The 15,876-nt window shown below is 36.1% G+C and overlaps 1 pseudogene; it reads left to right on the top strand.

Moving 5' to 3' along the window:
• The first annotated feature begins 4,921 nt into the window (after positions 1-4,921).
• Positions 4,922-15,876, top strand: part of LOC149248359 (uncharacterized) — a 53,801-nt pseudogene continuing 42,846 nt past the window's right edge.

The raw sequence follows: 15,876 nt of genomic DNA, 5'->3' as shown, positions 1-15,876 counted from the left end.
ATAGAGCATTAAAAATCAAGGCACAACCATATGTGATTGTGGAGGGCAAATTGTATTGGAAGGATCTTGTGGGAATTTTATTGCTATGTTTGACAAAAGATGAATCTACAGAGACAATTAAATATTATCATGAAAAATTATGTGGTGGACATTACAGTTGGAAGGCTACTACACACAAAATTCTCCAGGCAAGCTTTTATTGGCCCACTTTATTTGGTGATATATATAAGTTTGTCAGAAGTTGTTAAAAGCGTCAGCTTTTTGCTGAGAAAAAGAGGTTAGCTCCATTGCCATTGATCCCAGTCTTCATAGAAGAACCATTCAGACAATGGGGGCTAGACTTCGTTGGAGAAATTAACCCACCTTCGAGTGGACAACACAAATGGGTTCTTACAGCCACTGATTATTTCACCAAGTGGGTAGAAGCTATACCTAATAAAAAGGAAAATGACCAGGTGGTGATGAAGTTTTTAGAGGAAAACATTTTTAGCAGATTTGGGTGCCTTGTCAAAATCATAACTGATAATGCTCAAGTGTTCAGTTCAATTAAGTTTGTTGCTTTTTGTTAGAAGTATAATGTCATTTTATCTCATTCAACAACTTATCATCCTCAGGGGAATGGATTGGCTGAATCCACTAACAAAACATTGATGAAGAATCTTAAGAAAACTATTCCAGAGAATAAGAAAGACTAGGATTTGAAATTAAAGTTTTCTCTTTGGGTTGTCCGAGTAACTACAAAAAGGTCTACAGACAAATCACCTTTCGAGTTAGTGTATGGAACTCAAGCTTTGTTTCCTAGTCAGCTTGTGAAGCCTGTGATTGCAATGATTTAGGAGGCAAAAGAAGAACCCAATGCTTTAATAAGAAGGATGCATAAGGTATGGAGTTGAATGAAAGCATAGATAAGGTAAGAGATAATTTGATTATTTATCAATAAAAAATGAAGGGTATTTTTGACAAAAAAGCTAAAGAAATTGATTTTAAAGCTGGAGACCTAGTGTTAAGGTGGGATACTAGAAGAGAAGATAAGGGAAAACATGGGAAGTTTGATCCTCTTTGGTATGGCCCATTCAGGATTATATATGTAAGGGAAAATAATACATTCTTCCTAGAGAATCTTGATGGTGAAACTTTATAGTTTCCTGTCAATGGGCAATACCTCAAACATTATTTCAAATTTTGAATCATGAATACCCTATCATTGTAGATACCGGAGTGAATTCATTGTACAATTTCCATAGAATTAAAATTGGCAAAGAAATATATGACTCCATGCCCGAGGTGAAGGCACTAATCTGCGGTTCTTAGTGCTTCTATGGAAACAACAATATCCCCAGGTGGAGCCAGATGTTGTAGCATCCATCGTCATTTGAATTTCATTTTTAATATTATCACAAAAATAATAATAATAAAAATCAAATATTATGTTTTAAAAATCAAAAGAGAATTTGAAAGTCCGAAGCAGTGATTTGATTTATACTATTGGCAGCATTCAAATGCAATATAAGGTGGGCCTGACCCATATGCTAAAACTCGAGCTGTATTATGAAATATAAAAAAAATATGGCTTAAAAGGTGAGAAAAGTGCTTTGCGGGGGAACAACGAGCATGAGAAATAACATAGGCTTAACCCCCACAGTTGACCATGACGTCGATATGGTTGACTAATACCTACGGCCTGTGATCGCTGCGGGGGTTCAATCCCAATGAACCTCTCGTACACTCCCTGCCCCCACAGCGGGCCACCCACACTGCTTCACTCAACCTCATCTCCTCCACGTCATTCGCCACTCTCATTTATTACCGCCCACATCACCCACCGTACTTCATCACCTCATCTGCCACTCAATTAATATGTTACAATAATTACAGGGTTTCCCTTCATTTTTTTACCATATATATAAAAGAAAAGCAAAAACCCCGTTACATTAGTCTTTTGCTTTTAACACTGAGCAACCTCGCTTCCAGTTCAACATTTTGAGTCAACAACCATCACCAACAACTGTCACCTACAGAAACCATGGCCAAACAAGTAAGTTCTCCCTCAGTCATCCATACCCCATTAATGGATGTTGAACGTGATATTTCTGATACCCTCTGCACAATTAAGCACCTTTCACTATATCAAGAAGTCATTCTAAATCATAAAAAGTCCCCTATATTCATGGCAATGGTTAGGTCAGGTGTTTTAGCAGCTTTTGTTCCAAGGACTCATTTGTTCCCTGAATTCATTCAATGGTTAGCCTCAACAATGTACCCCAAGAAGTGTTTTGTAATGAATCAGTCAGGGGAGAGTGTTTTCCAAGTAACCTCTCAATTAATTCACCAAGCTTTGAATTACCCTGTATTTGGAACTTACACCACCTTTACTGAAGAGTCTTTGGTTTCATATTATGATAACCTATCCCCTCAGGATTTTTCTCATGTTACCTCTTTCCTGGCTCCTAAATCTGGTCAATTCTCTCTAGATGGGAATTTGTTCTCTTTAGACATTTTTGCAGTTGATATAAGACCTGTCTTGCAAGTAATTTCTAAGATTCTGGGAAAAGAAGACTCCAAGCAGGTTGATAAAGTAGTGCTGGGATTTTTCTCTTTAATGATGAAGCCAGAGGTAGTACTAGATATTCCAACATTCTAGGTGGATACTATCAATACCCAATTCATGACTTTTCCTCTTACTGGGTCCTTTAAGTTTCCTTCAGTTATTACTTATTTATTTCTGTACCAGAATGCTGAACATTTTACAGGTTTGGGACTAAATGTTGTTGACATAAATAAAAAGAAGCAGTCAGTGGTATTTTGGACAGACCTGATAAGGGGTGATCCAAGAGATGGTGGTTTATTTGAGTTCACTTCTTTATTCCTTCCAGTGGCTTATAAGATCTTGAATGGAACCTTTCCCCCAACATTTCTTCCTAAAGCTCAAGAATTCCTTCAATTGAGTAAAGATGTGAGGTGTGGAGACTGGTTCATATTTGAGGAACATGCAAAGATCAAGCTTTATGGAGCCTCTGTCAAACCATACAGGTTACCAAAATTTGTGCCAATGAGGCTTTTTGCACTTGAATTTATCAGACAGAGCTTGAATGTAGATCAAGTTCATTTTGTTCCTATGAAGAAAGGTTATTTCTTTAAATTGCCCAAAGCAGTAGGACCCTTCATTGTGAACACCAGGCAGGCTGCCCAAGAGGTTGAGAGATTATTGAATGATATGTGTCTTTTACAGGTGGTTGAGTGGGCATATGACCCTCATCAAATTATTTCAAAAAGAAGGCTAGAGAATGGATATTCAGCCTTTGTGCATGAAAGTAGACCAGAAACAGAGAAATTGGTAAATGGAGGTTTGCAAAACATGTAGAGGACAGAGATTGAAACCCCTAGCATCACGAAAAAAGGAGTCAAGAGGGATAGAGAAGAAGTTATTGATTTGGATGAGGAAGAATCTAAAGCAACAAAAAGGACTAAGCTTCTAGATGCAATGTCTTCAACACAACTTGGTTTAGCAATTCAGTTAGGAGAAGCAGAGGGTACCCCAGCTTCTCCATCTTCTAGAGAACCTATTCATGATCAGGTTCCTTTAATTCAAAGTATGTTGCTCAAATAGCTGAGAGAAACCAGAAAGTGAAGTTAAATAAGGAGGCTCAAGCTAAGTCTCAAGCTGCTCCAGAACAAACTAGATTGTTTTCTGTTATGGATTTGGAGAAAATTCAACTTAAAATTGCTTTCTCTCTTGGGTTGTGTTATTCTTTCCACGATTAGCCCTACCTATGGGCGGACCTACCTATGGTTTTGGACGCGATGGTTTTCATTCCATGGTTTTGGACGCAATGGTTTTTGGTCCATGGTATTGGATGCTTCGACATGTATAAATATGTATTGTAACATTGAAAGGAACATAATGAAAAATCAAGCTAGTAGTCCCAGTTTTGGGATCCAGGGGAAAATGTCTGTGTATATGTGTTTTATGTGTTATGCTCTCGCATTGTTTATTTTCTGTGTTTTAGAATTCATATGCAGGTAATTTCTGTACAGGTTTAACACATACATTCTCTCATCCTACTGAAATATCAGTTGGGTCCACCGGTAATTTCAATACTTTAAATTTGATTGTTGACAATCACAAGCTTCCAATGCTTGACAAGATCAATTTGCACATGCAAACTGGGAAATTGATTGTAAATGATTTACATAAAACAAATGCAACAACTGTTAAGGCAGAGAAAGTGCTAAATAAGGTAATTCAACAATTGAAGTTGGAGAAATCCAACTCCAGAGCTTTGAATGCTCAGGTGGATGAACTAAAGAAAATTATCATAAAAATAGGTGTCAATCCTGACGATCAACCTACGATTCAGAAATTGTTGCAATCTTCTAAGTCAGAGATTGGGGTTTTGAAGAAGAAATTGAATCTACCCACAGGTGAGCATCCCATTGATGCAGAGATAGTTGAAGTTGAAAATGAAAAGGAAAAGATCCTACAAGATGTATTGCAAAAAACCGAAGAAGTTTCTTTACTTAAAGAATCTTTGGATAAGCTACAACAATAGGTAGATACTCATGTTTGTACAATAGTAATGCCAGCCAACACAGATGATCCAAAAACACAGGTATTACAGTTGGGAACAAAGCTTCAAATGGATGATCTGATGTATAGAAAGCACAAAGATAATTGGAAACAACCTTTAAGCTATTGAATTTGAGTGAAGAGGAAGCAAGAATGGAGAAAGAAAATGCAAAAAAGTATAGGGAAGATCTTCTAAGGGCTGAAGATGAAATTAAAAGGCTGAAGGAAAAGATGAAGGGAAATATGTCCTTAATTCAAGCTAGGGAAATCCTATGGGATGAAATCATTGAGATTATCAAGGGCATCTAGGAATTCCTTGTTATTATCTCTGAGGAGAAAACAATAGTCCGAGACATGGAAGGTGTGGTCATGAAAAATAAGCAAAAAGATTTAGATAGATCAAATTTTGCAAAGAGAATGATAGATTTCATTAATTCTAAATCTACTTTAGAATTAAAGGAGCATGACATGCCATATAGAACATTATGTTTAATAGATTTCAACAAGATGATTGTCAGAAACATCTACAGAAATACTGCTAAGAAGAAGATAAATGAGATGAAGGAAGCAGTTTCCAAGTTTAACATTCTGTTTGATAAAAGAGTTAGAGATGGACTTCCTTCTTGTTGGGATTTACAAGGAAACTTGCTGCCATGGAAGACATATGAGACTTTTCTAGTTGAGGCAAAGAGAAAAGTTGATAACACTCATGAAAAGACAGCAGTATTAAAGGGAGCCACTATTGTGAACTACCTTAACAAAGATTTTAAGCTTCTATGGATGGTAAAGACTCTGTTTACAAATAATCCTACTTATAGTAGGATTACAACATGCAGAATAACACTTGAAAAATTGGAAGAAGCACCAAAGTCAAATGTACCATTATGGAGAAAATGTAAAGAATGGATGATAGAGCAGACCAAAGATACACCAGTAGGACCACCTACTCAAGCCACAGATTCAAACAATGAACAACAATCACCAATCATACTTTAATTTATGTTACTTCATGTTATCTTATTTCCTGAGAAAAATGAGGTGTCTTTTACCCTCTAATGTAATATTTTGTAATGACTTTTACTTTAGATAGTTAGAAAGTAGTTAAGCAGTTTGACAGTTTTGGTAGTTACCAACTGTCTCGCGATTTATAAAAAGAGGGAAAATGATAGACGACGGGTCTGAACTTTTGAATAACTTGAAGACTATGCTATTATGTACTTGATAGATTGATGATCAATGAAAGAATCATGAGTTTTCCATAGAGTGTTGGGTATGATTTTGTAATTTCTCTGTTATGTGTCATTATGTTTCTTCCTCTCTTTCAATATGGTAATGACGCTGCAGGTCTTTGTTTACTTATGTGAATAAAGTTAAAATTCCTTAAAATAGCGCTCCCATATTTAAAGTTCTTCCTTCTATATTTCTTCTAAGTTACAAATAATAGTTCTTGTCAAACACAACATATTATCTTTAATTTCTCAAGATATTCTTCACACAACATTTACATCCAACATCACATGGCATTTTGAGATTTTCATATCAACTAAATATTAAGTGTTAAAATCTAGGTCCTTCAGGTCCTTCATATGAAGATACATTATACAAATAAGTGACATGCATAATAAAATTTAATGTCTTAAGCACAATTTCTCCACAGCCAAGAAATTGGTTTCTTAAGGGACAATAATACCTTTGGGGTCGACAGGTCCACCTTGAAACATGTGATCTGTAGGTTTCAACCCTGTACAAAAATTACCTGCATATGAATTTTAAAATTAGAAAACAAACAATGGTGAGAGCATAAAACATAAAACATATATACACAGATATTTTCCCCTGGATCCCAAAACCGGGACTACCAGATTGATTTTTCATTATATTCCTTTCAATGTTATAATACATATATATACATGCCAAAGAATCCATTAACCCTGGATTAGAACATAACCATAGTTCCCTTGACCATATCTACAAAATACCATGGAAAGAAAACCATCTTGCCCAAATCTATGTGCGAAATCCATGCACAAAACCATAGGCAGGTCGACCCACCTAATATAGGTAGTTGCACAAAGAATATAACACAACCCAACATTCTCCCACTTGTTGTTTTCTTTCCATAGGAGGCCACAAGAGAGTTTAGTCATTGATTCAACCCTGCAATTCCCATTGTTTCTCTACACCAAGAGAACTTCTCAGTGCTCATAGACTTTATCAATGCATCTACAATATTCTTCAAAGTGTCCACCTTTACCAGAAACACCTTTTTTTCTTCAACCATATCCCTCACAAAGTGACACTGAACATCAATGTGATTTATCTTTGAATGATAAGTAGGGTTCTTTACCAAGAAAATTGCACTTTGGATGTCACAGTATATCCTTATAGTTCGATGTACTAGCCCCATGATTGAACACAATTTCTGCAACCAAACTTCTTCCTTGTTTGCATGAGTGGCTGCCATGTATTTTGCCTCTGTACTTGAAAGTGCCACTACAGACTGTCTCTTACTCATCCAACTAACTGCACCTCCAAATAGGTTAAACACATACCCACTTGTAGATATTCTTTGATCCAGATCTCTAGCCCAGTCTACATCAACAAAGCCACAATTGTCCAAAACTATGTCCAATCATTGTCTTCCTTGATAGCACAAACCATAATCACTAGTGCCACACAAATACCTGAAAACCCGCTTCACTGCGGTCCAATGCTCCTTCCCTAGTTTTGACATAAACCTACTCAATACTCCCACTACATGTGCAATATATGGTCAAGTACAACCCATTGCATACATCAGGCTACCGATTTCACTTGCATATGGAACACTGGACATGTCCTCTTCCTCTTCTTGTGTCTTGAGACACTGTTCAATAAATAAATTTACACCTATAGGAATAAGAACCTTCACCAGTTTACTATCCTACATATTAAACCTCTGCAATATTGTCTCGACATAATTCCTCTAGTTTAATCAGGGCTTCCTCTTTGCCCGATCTCGTTTAATTTCCATGCCCAAAATATAGTTTGCAGCACCAAGATCTTTCATGTCGAATTTGGAGGACAATTGGGTCTTCAAATCTTGGATAATTTCTTTGTCATTTCCAAGCAGCAACATATCATCCACATACAAGACCAGATAAATAACACAGTCATCAATTAATTTAAAATACACACAATGATCTGCTTTGCTTCTGGTGAAGTCAAGTCCCTGTATAAATGTATCAAATTTTTGATACCACATCCTTGGTGACTATTTTAACCCATACAAATACTTTTTTAACTTGCATACCAGTTCTTTCTTACCCTTCACCGCAAAGCCTTCAGGTTGCTTCATGTAGATCTCTTCTTCTAGATCCTCATGAAGAAATGTTGGCTTCACATCCATCTGTTCTACCTCAAAATCAAAAGCATCAACAATAGATAAAAGTAATCTAATAGAAGCTATCTTGGCAACAAGAGAAAAAATAATCACCAAAATGAATTCCAAACACCTGGGAATAACTTTTTTCTACCAATCAAGCTTTGTATTTCTCCACCTTGCCTTCTGCATTCATCTTCTTCTTAAACACCCATTTTCTGATAATGGGTTTCCTTCCAGCTGACAACTACACTAATCCCAAGACTCATTTTTCTGTAAAGATGCCATTTTCTCAACCATGGTCTCTTTCCAAATTTTTCCATCCTCTGAATCTACTAATTTCCTCACAGTTCTAGAATCATCATCAGTAATAGATAAAAAAAAAATTGAACTGAAAGCAGATGGACTATACCTTTCTGGCTGTCTTCTTTCTTGAGTTAATCTTCTCACAGTTGGAGTTTGTGGCTCTTCATATTCTGATTCCTATTCTGTTCTAGAGTCTGATTCTTTCGTCTTTAGCTCAAACTGTATATTATCAGGTTCCTTTGGTAGGACTTCATATTTAATAAAATATTTCACCTCTCGAAACACCACATCTCGGCTGTACACAACCTTCCTTATTTCTGGGTTCCAAATCTTATAACCTTTTAAACCATCCTTATACCCAATAAAGGTGCACCTTTCAGAATTACTATCCAAATTCGTTCTTTTCTCCTTTGGAACATGTACATATGCATCACATCCAAATACCCTCAGATGTGAAAGAGAGGGTTTCTTACCAGTCCATACCTCTTGTGGAGTCTTATCCTCCAACATTGATGAAGGTGATATGTTGACCAAGTAACATGCAGTCTCCACTGCCTATGCCCATAATTCCTGTCTTAACTCGTCACCAATGAGCATGCTTCTTGCTTTTTCCATCGATGTCCTATTAATTATTTTTACAACTCCATTTTGCTAAGGTGTGTATGGAGTAGTATTCTACCATGCTATACCAAACTTCTTACAGAACTCTTTAAATTCATTCTTGCAAAACACTCCACCATTTTCTGTCCTTAACACATTTATCTTCTTCTCTGTCTGGTTTTCCACCAGAGCCTTAAATTCTTTGAACCTGTCAAAGACTTCAGATTTCTTCCTGAGGAAATATATTCATGTATTCCTTGAGAAGCATCTATAAATGATACATAGTACACAAACTTACCCAGTGATCGAACCGAAACAGGTCCAAACACATCATTGTCCACAAGCTCTAATATTTGTTTTTCCCTCTTAATACCAGAGGGGAAACTGACCCGATTCTGCTTCCCATATACACAATTTTCACAGAAATAAAAATCCATAGAGGAATTAGACATACCTTCTATCATACCATTACCATGAAGTATTCTAAGGCCCTTCTCTCCAATATGTCCAAGCTTTTGATGCCATAGCATGGTCCTTTCTCCAAAGACCACTAGAATTTATACTCCACTTTTAGGAACCACAGAACTGTTGCACCCATCAATAACAGTGCTACCTTGAAGCTTGTACAAAGTTCCAATCCAAACTCCCCACATCAATACCAGTGCTCCCTGAACCATCTTGCATGTATCTTTCTCGGACACTGTTTTTACACATGCATCATCCAACTTTCTTACAAAAATTAGATTTTTGGCCAATGCAAGGATATGCAGAACACCCAAAAGTGTTCTAATCCTTCCACCTTGCAAATTCAACTTGAATTTTCCATGACCAACGATTCTATCCTGCCTGTCATCCCCTAAGAAGATATCACCACCATCATATTTCTCATACTCGTAGAACCACTCTCTATGGGGAGTGAAGTGAAAGGATGCACATGAGTCAATTAACCATGTCTCATTATCTACATGTGTACTTGAAGAAGAAGCCAAGTACACATCGCCACCCTCATCTGAGGTGGTTTTCACCTCTGCAGAAGGAGCATCGTCAGATCCCTTTCCTTTCTCAGGAGATTTAGATTACAGTCCCTTTTAAAGTGCCCTTCCTTTCCACATTTCTAGTACACCTTCATAGGTTTTCCTGGAGATTTAGATCTCCCACTCGAGGACTTATTTTTGTTTCTATTCTGGGACTGTCCTCGTACGAGCAAGGCATCACCATTCTGGCCCTCCATATTTTTCCGTCTCATCTCCTCCGACAACAGGGATGATACTTTTTCATCAAATTGCAAGGCAGTTGCATTGCTACCTATTGCAACAACCAGACTATCCCACAAATCTGGTAGAGAACACAACAAACTTATGCACTTATCTTCAGCTGAAATTTTAATATCAACAGATAAAAAATGGCTTACCATAGTATTAAAGGCGTTCAGATGCTCTGTCACCGAGTCTCCATCCTTCATCCTCAGGTTATATATCTTTTTCCATAGAAAAAAATTATTCACCAGAGACTTAGATTAGTACAAAGTCCCTATCTTGTCCCACAAAGCCTTCGCCGAAGCTTCCCCTGATACATTCAACAATACTAAATCTTAGCCACACAACCATATTGTGCTCTTTGCCTTCCGATCCAACTTCGCCCAATATTCAGCTGACATTGTTGTTGGTTTAGTACCTGGATCTACCATGATCCACTGATCTTTATCCTCCAACAAATCCTCCATCTCGAGTTTCCATAACCCAAAAATTTAACAATTAAATTTCTCGATCTTTATCTTTCCACTGCTCGCCATCTTCTTTCACCACAAGAATCGATCCCACAGATCTCCCACTGAACGAGGTCTACCACAGGCTCGAGAAAAACCCCTCAACAACAAGGGCGCCCCCTTGAAGCCAAAACAAATCTGATACCAAATGTAGGTTTCAACCCCGTACAAAATTTGCGTGCATATGAATTCTAAAAACAAGAAACAAACAATGACGAGAGCATAAAACATAAAGCAAATATACACAGAGATTTTCCCCTGGATCCCAAAACCGGGACTACTAGATTGATTTTTCATTATATTCCTTTCAATGTTACAATACACATATATACATGCGGAAGCATCCATAAACCCCAATCCATTAACCCTGGATTAGAACATAACAATAGTTCCCTTGACTGGATCTACAAAATACAATGGATATAAAACCATCATGCTCAAAACCATGTGCAAAATCCATGCACAAAACGATAGGTAGGTCGACCCACATAATATAGGATCCAAAAATATTTTTCCCGGGCACTGCCCCATACCTCGTGCAGGGGGGATACCACCCCCCTACATACCCCCCAACAAAGGGGGAAACTGTCCCCCCTCGTGACTCCCCAACAGTGCCCCACGTGCCATACATGGGGTGTAGTTGTGGAAAGAATAGAACACAACCCAACCTAATCATAAAATATAGGCGAGGGACCACAAGGATGGATCGGGTAGCAGAGAAAATGGCACATTGAGCTATCTAGTGGATGCAAGGGGTTGCTGCCTCAGGACCATATTGGAGATTGCTTTTCTCCTAGTGATATCACCCACAAAAGTTGTGGGTAACACTTCCAATTGATCACTCAATCACTACTGTAATAATGGGATTTGAAAATGTGGTAGATATCCACCAATAAATTACTCTTTATGATACACATCCTAAGTATTATAATTTAGATCGATCATGATATTTCAAAACCACTAGTCATACTCCCAAAGTGGCTCTACCACCTTTTATTTAACCCCTTTTAACTGGATAATGCTCTACAACACCAATTTTGGAGTTCGAAATTCCTTCATAAAATCTTGACACAAATGATCCAAAGTTGATATTAGGTTAGTAGGAGAACTTTGTGTATACTTTACACGCCACTACAAATCTCTCTTGCATAATTCTATTTCCAGCTTTACCTAGTTGATGGCATGGATGGTTCTCCATGTGCTCCAAAGTACATCATAAAGTTACAAGTGCTACTCAACATCTTCTTCAACACAACTATGAAAGAAGAGAAGCCGCAAGAAAGACAACCAATTAAACCACTATTCTTGTCTAATGGCTATGGATTAACAAGAATTTGAAAGGAATATTGTTTGGTGTGGATCTTCCCATTTCCTCCCACAACTAGCTTTTATGAACTTCTACAAACATTTGATAGCATGCATCTCATTCACTTTCCATGTTCTCTATGTTTTCCATAGTTCAACTCTAAGTAGATTCAATTTATATCTACCATATAGTTCTCATATGGTAGCAATAACATCAAATATGTCCTACACTTGAATATATGAAATGATTGAAAGCATACCCTAACATACCTTATTCCACTAGGAACATATTTATCTATAATGGAATTTCACCAACTAACCTTCCATGAGATCCCTTTTCGAAGAATTTTAGAGATTTGTCAAAGATTGATGACAACCAATTCACAATTTCCAAATCATGACATTTCCATAACATTTTTGAGCTAGAAATTAAGTGCTCATGACAGTTCAAGACCATAGGACTTTAAATTTATTAAAATTTTCAAAATTCAACACAATTCTTAAACATCGATGCCAATTTTTTTTTAGAAAACGGGAGACTTGTGAGTTAAATTAGATTTATTTTTTATTTGATAATTGCTTGTTAAATTTGTTGGCTTCTTATTAATTTAATTATGTTTTTCTTCACCAAACAATTATCAAATGCAAAAACATGAATATCATAGTACACAAGAAACACAAGATATAGGCTCCAAGCTAGGGCAAAACTCAAAAAAATTCTCTTCTTATAGAATCATATCAAATTGAGATATCCAAGACCCATGACCAACCTTCTAGATGCCAAGTCAAACCCTCCTTCTACACAAAAAATCCATCAACATCAAGAGACCAACAACAAATCTTCAACAAGAGATAAGAGAAGGCAAAACTTCCACAAACCCTTCTCCAACATAAGACTTTGAACCTCCTCCTTTTGCGAATTTTCAGAACTAATTGAACAAATTGTGTGAGTCCAAATGAGCTCAAATAATCTTCTATTTATATTGTCTAGAGGGGTGCAAATATACATCACCTTTAGGGCACAACAGACTTGACAGGTAGGGTCAACTTGGCATCTAGGGGTTTTTTGACCCAAATTACATATTTTAAAATTATTTTTCCTTTTTCTTTACAATAGATTCAAATAAGACTTTGATTCTTTCACTCAAAAAATCCTAGAAGGATGAAGAACACACTTATCTAATAAAATGATAATAATAATAATTCATTTTCTTCTTTTTCTTTTACATAAAACATGCAATAATATAAGTACAAAGATCATTATGAAGATCGAACCTAGTTACATTTTCTAGCACTCCCTCTTAACTAGGGAGGTATTCATAATTCCATAACCAGTACAAGGATACTTCTCAAATTGAAATATTATTATAATAAGAGTCGGATTGATAAGACATCTTTAAGCATCAACATAATAACCAATATTGTCAAATTACAACATAGCAAGGCCTTAACTTGAAAAGCTCTAACCCTCCACAAGACTAGAGTACAATGCTAGTGTTATCACAATTTTTAGTCTAAATTTTTTTAAATCGTTGATAATAGGAATGTCAGCGTGAATTTGTAATAAACAGGGTTAAAGCGTTGACAATGTGAGGAGAGTCAACGCATTTTCGTAAAAATGGCCAGTTAAAACTCTGTTTTTTCCTTTACATCACAATAATTTAGGGCACGCTTTCCAAACAAATGAGAACGAATTTTTCAAAATCGAAAGAAATTTATGTCTAGAATGAATGCATTTAAAATGTCCTCTCTCGGTTTTTGAACAAATATCATGGTTTTTGAGATTTGAATGGATTTCTAGACCCTTGTTTTCATAAATTCGCTAGTTTTATTTTCTTAAAATGTCAAGTGCATGTACGTTGTTCCAAGCTCGTGGGCATATTTATGTATTTGTTTATTTTGCATTTAGAAGAAACATAATATCAAATGGAAATCATAGTAGATAGAAGATTGGTGTTATGCAAATGATTCAATGAACCATAAAGTAAAGGACATATGTGGCAATCAAATCACAACTTTCTAGGCATCCAAACCAACATTTGAGGTGGTTTAGGATTCTCTTCATCTTTAGATGTCAAAGAATTATATTTAACAACTTCATGTCAAGTTCTAGATATCAGACAACAATTTCAAACAAGATTCATCTTTCTAGGCACATATCCAACATATCATGAACACGTAGCAACATGGATCAACTGTTAAAGATATTTCTAGATTCCAAGGGAGCAATTCCATATTTTTAGGCAAAAAATATGCATTTGAAGGACACAGGTGGTAACTAAGCATCAACCAAAGAATCATTATGGCATTCATCCAGATTTAAGGTAGAGTAAACAAACCAATTCTAGCTTCTTGAGAGGATCAAATTAACTCCATATCACATATTTTCATGCACAAAATCAATAACAAGAGATATATCCAGGTTCAAGACAGAGGTTAGATCTCTCTTATTTAGGATATTTAACCAACAACCTTTAACCATTCGAGGCCATTTTGCAATTATTTTAGATTTAGGTTATTTTGAGATTTTTGTTTAATTTTATTTCCGGAAAAATAGAAACAAATTGAGATTGTATTCTCTATCTATTTTATTTTTCATATGTAATAAGGGTTTATAACCTTGGAAAAAATCAAACCTTCGTGTATATTATTTTTTGATACCAATAGAACTTGTTGCAAGCAATATTATTGGATTTAGAAGATTCATGTGTGGAAAGTTTTCAGTTAGTTTTCGACTGTGTTTTTTCTTCTCCTTGGCCATACTTTGAATTCATGGATATTTGGTATTTGAGTACAATGTTATGAATCATATTTCTTCATGTATGCTCTATTCATGATTATTCTTATGATTGTGTGTTTTTCTTCAGCGTAAATGTCAATTGCAAAATTCACATGGTTTCTTTTTCTTTGATGTTTACTTCTACTGTCTCCTACCATATCTTGTTAACAATTTGTCTAAGGAAATTGCTTCTATATTACCTCTGTTAGATTAGTTTGGAGGACTTGTAGCTAGTGTTTTTGTATCAGAGACTCCATACCCAATGGTTTTATCTTTCCTTTCCAAACCAATTCCATGTCACCCAACAAAACTTGACCATTAAGATGAAGTCACCTACTGCTAGAAGTGACCAGGAATAGTAGGGTTTTCAAGGAGAGGATCCTCTCTGACTCAGAATGGACAACTTCCAAGTCCAAAGCGGTCAGAGGTGACCTTAGAGTTTTCCCCCAACAATCAAGGCTTTCTCTAAGTGATAACATTTTGGCATTGTTACCGGTGAGGTGAAATCTTCAAGCAAATATCCGAAAAGAAAATACAATGATCAGATTTGAATTCTAATGGTGAACGAAGGTCAAACAAAAAGCATTTGTGCACCATTCACCTAAAGACTCCATTGTCAAACAATCCAGAGTTCATGGAAACTCCATTATCTGAAGAATTTGAAGCTTGAAGAATGTATTGACCACTCCACTAACCAAAGACTCAGTTGTTTGAATAACTTTTTGGAAACTCCATTGTCTCGAGATGGATCCAAAATTTACAAGGTACACTCCTATGAATCATGCTCATATTCATGGCTTTCCAAATTGTATTCCTGGTATATATTGGAAATTATACTTTCCAAGATTCAAAATGAGGATGGGGATGATGCTGCTCTTCATTTGGTGAAATTTCATATGCATATACATAGGCTTGGGGTTAAATTTAATGAAGACTTCCTGATGAAAATGTTATGGCAACCTTAGAAGAAAATGCAAGACCCTAGTATGAAAGGTTGCCACCTACTAGTATTTATTCTCTTAAATATTTTCATACTATTTTCTATAAGAATTAAAAGGAATGCTCCCAATATTGACCACTTTTTGAGAACTTTTGTGAATCTTTCGAAAGATTTATTCAATATGTGGGAATTGAATTTAATAATGAAGATTTAATGGATGAAGAAATAAAAAGCACTATTTGAAATGTCTTTT

This window comes from Pinus tabuliformis, chromosome 7 (genome assembly GCF_031772625.1).
Source record: "Pinus tabuliformis cultivar Carrire ecotype Pingquan chromosome 7, CPIR1, whole genome shotgun sequence".
NCBI lineage: Eukaryota > Viridiplantae > Streptophyta > Pinopsida > Pinales > Pinaceae > Pinus > Pinus tabuliformis.
This window is presented reverse-complemented; position numbering and strand designations above follow the sequence as displayed.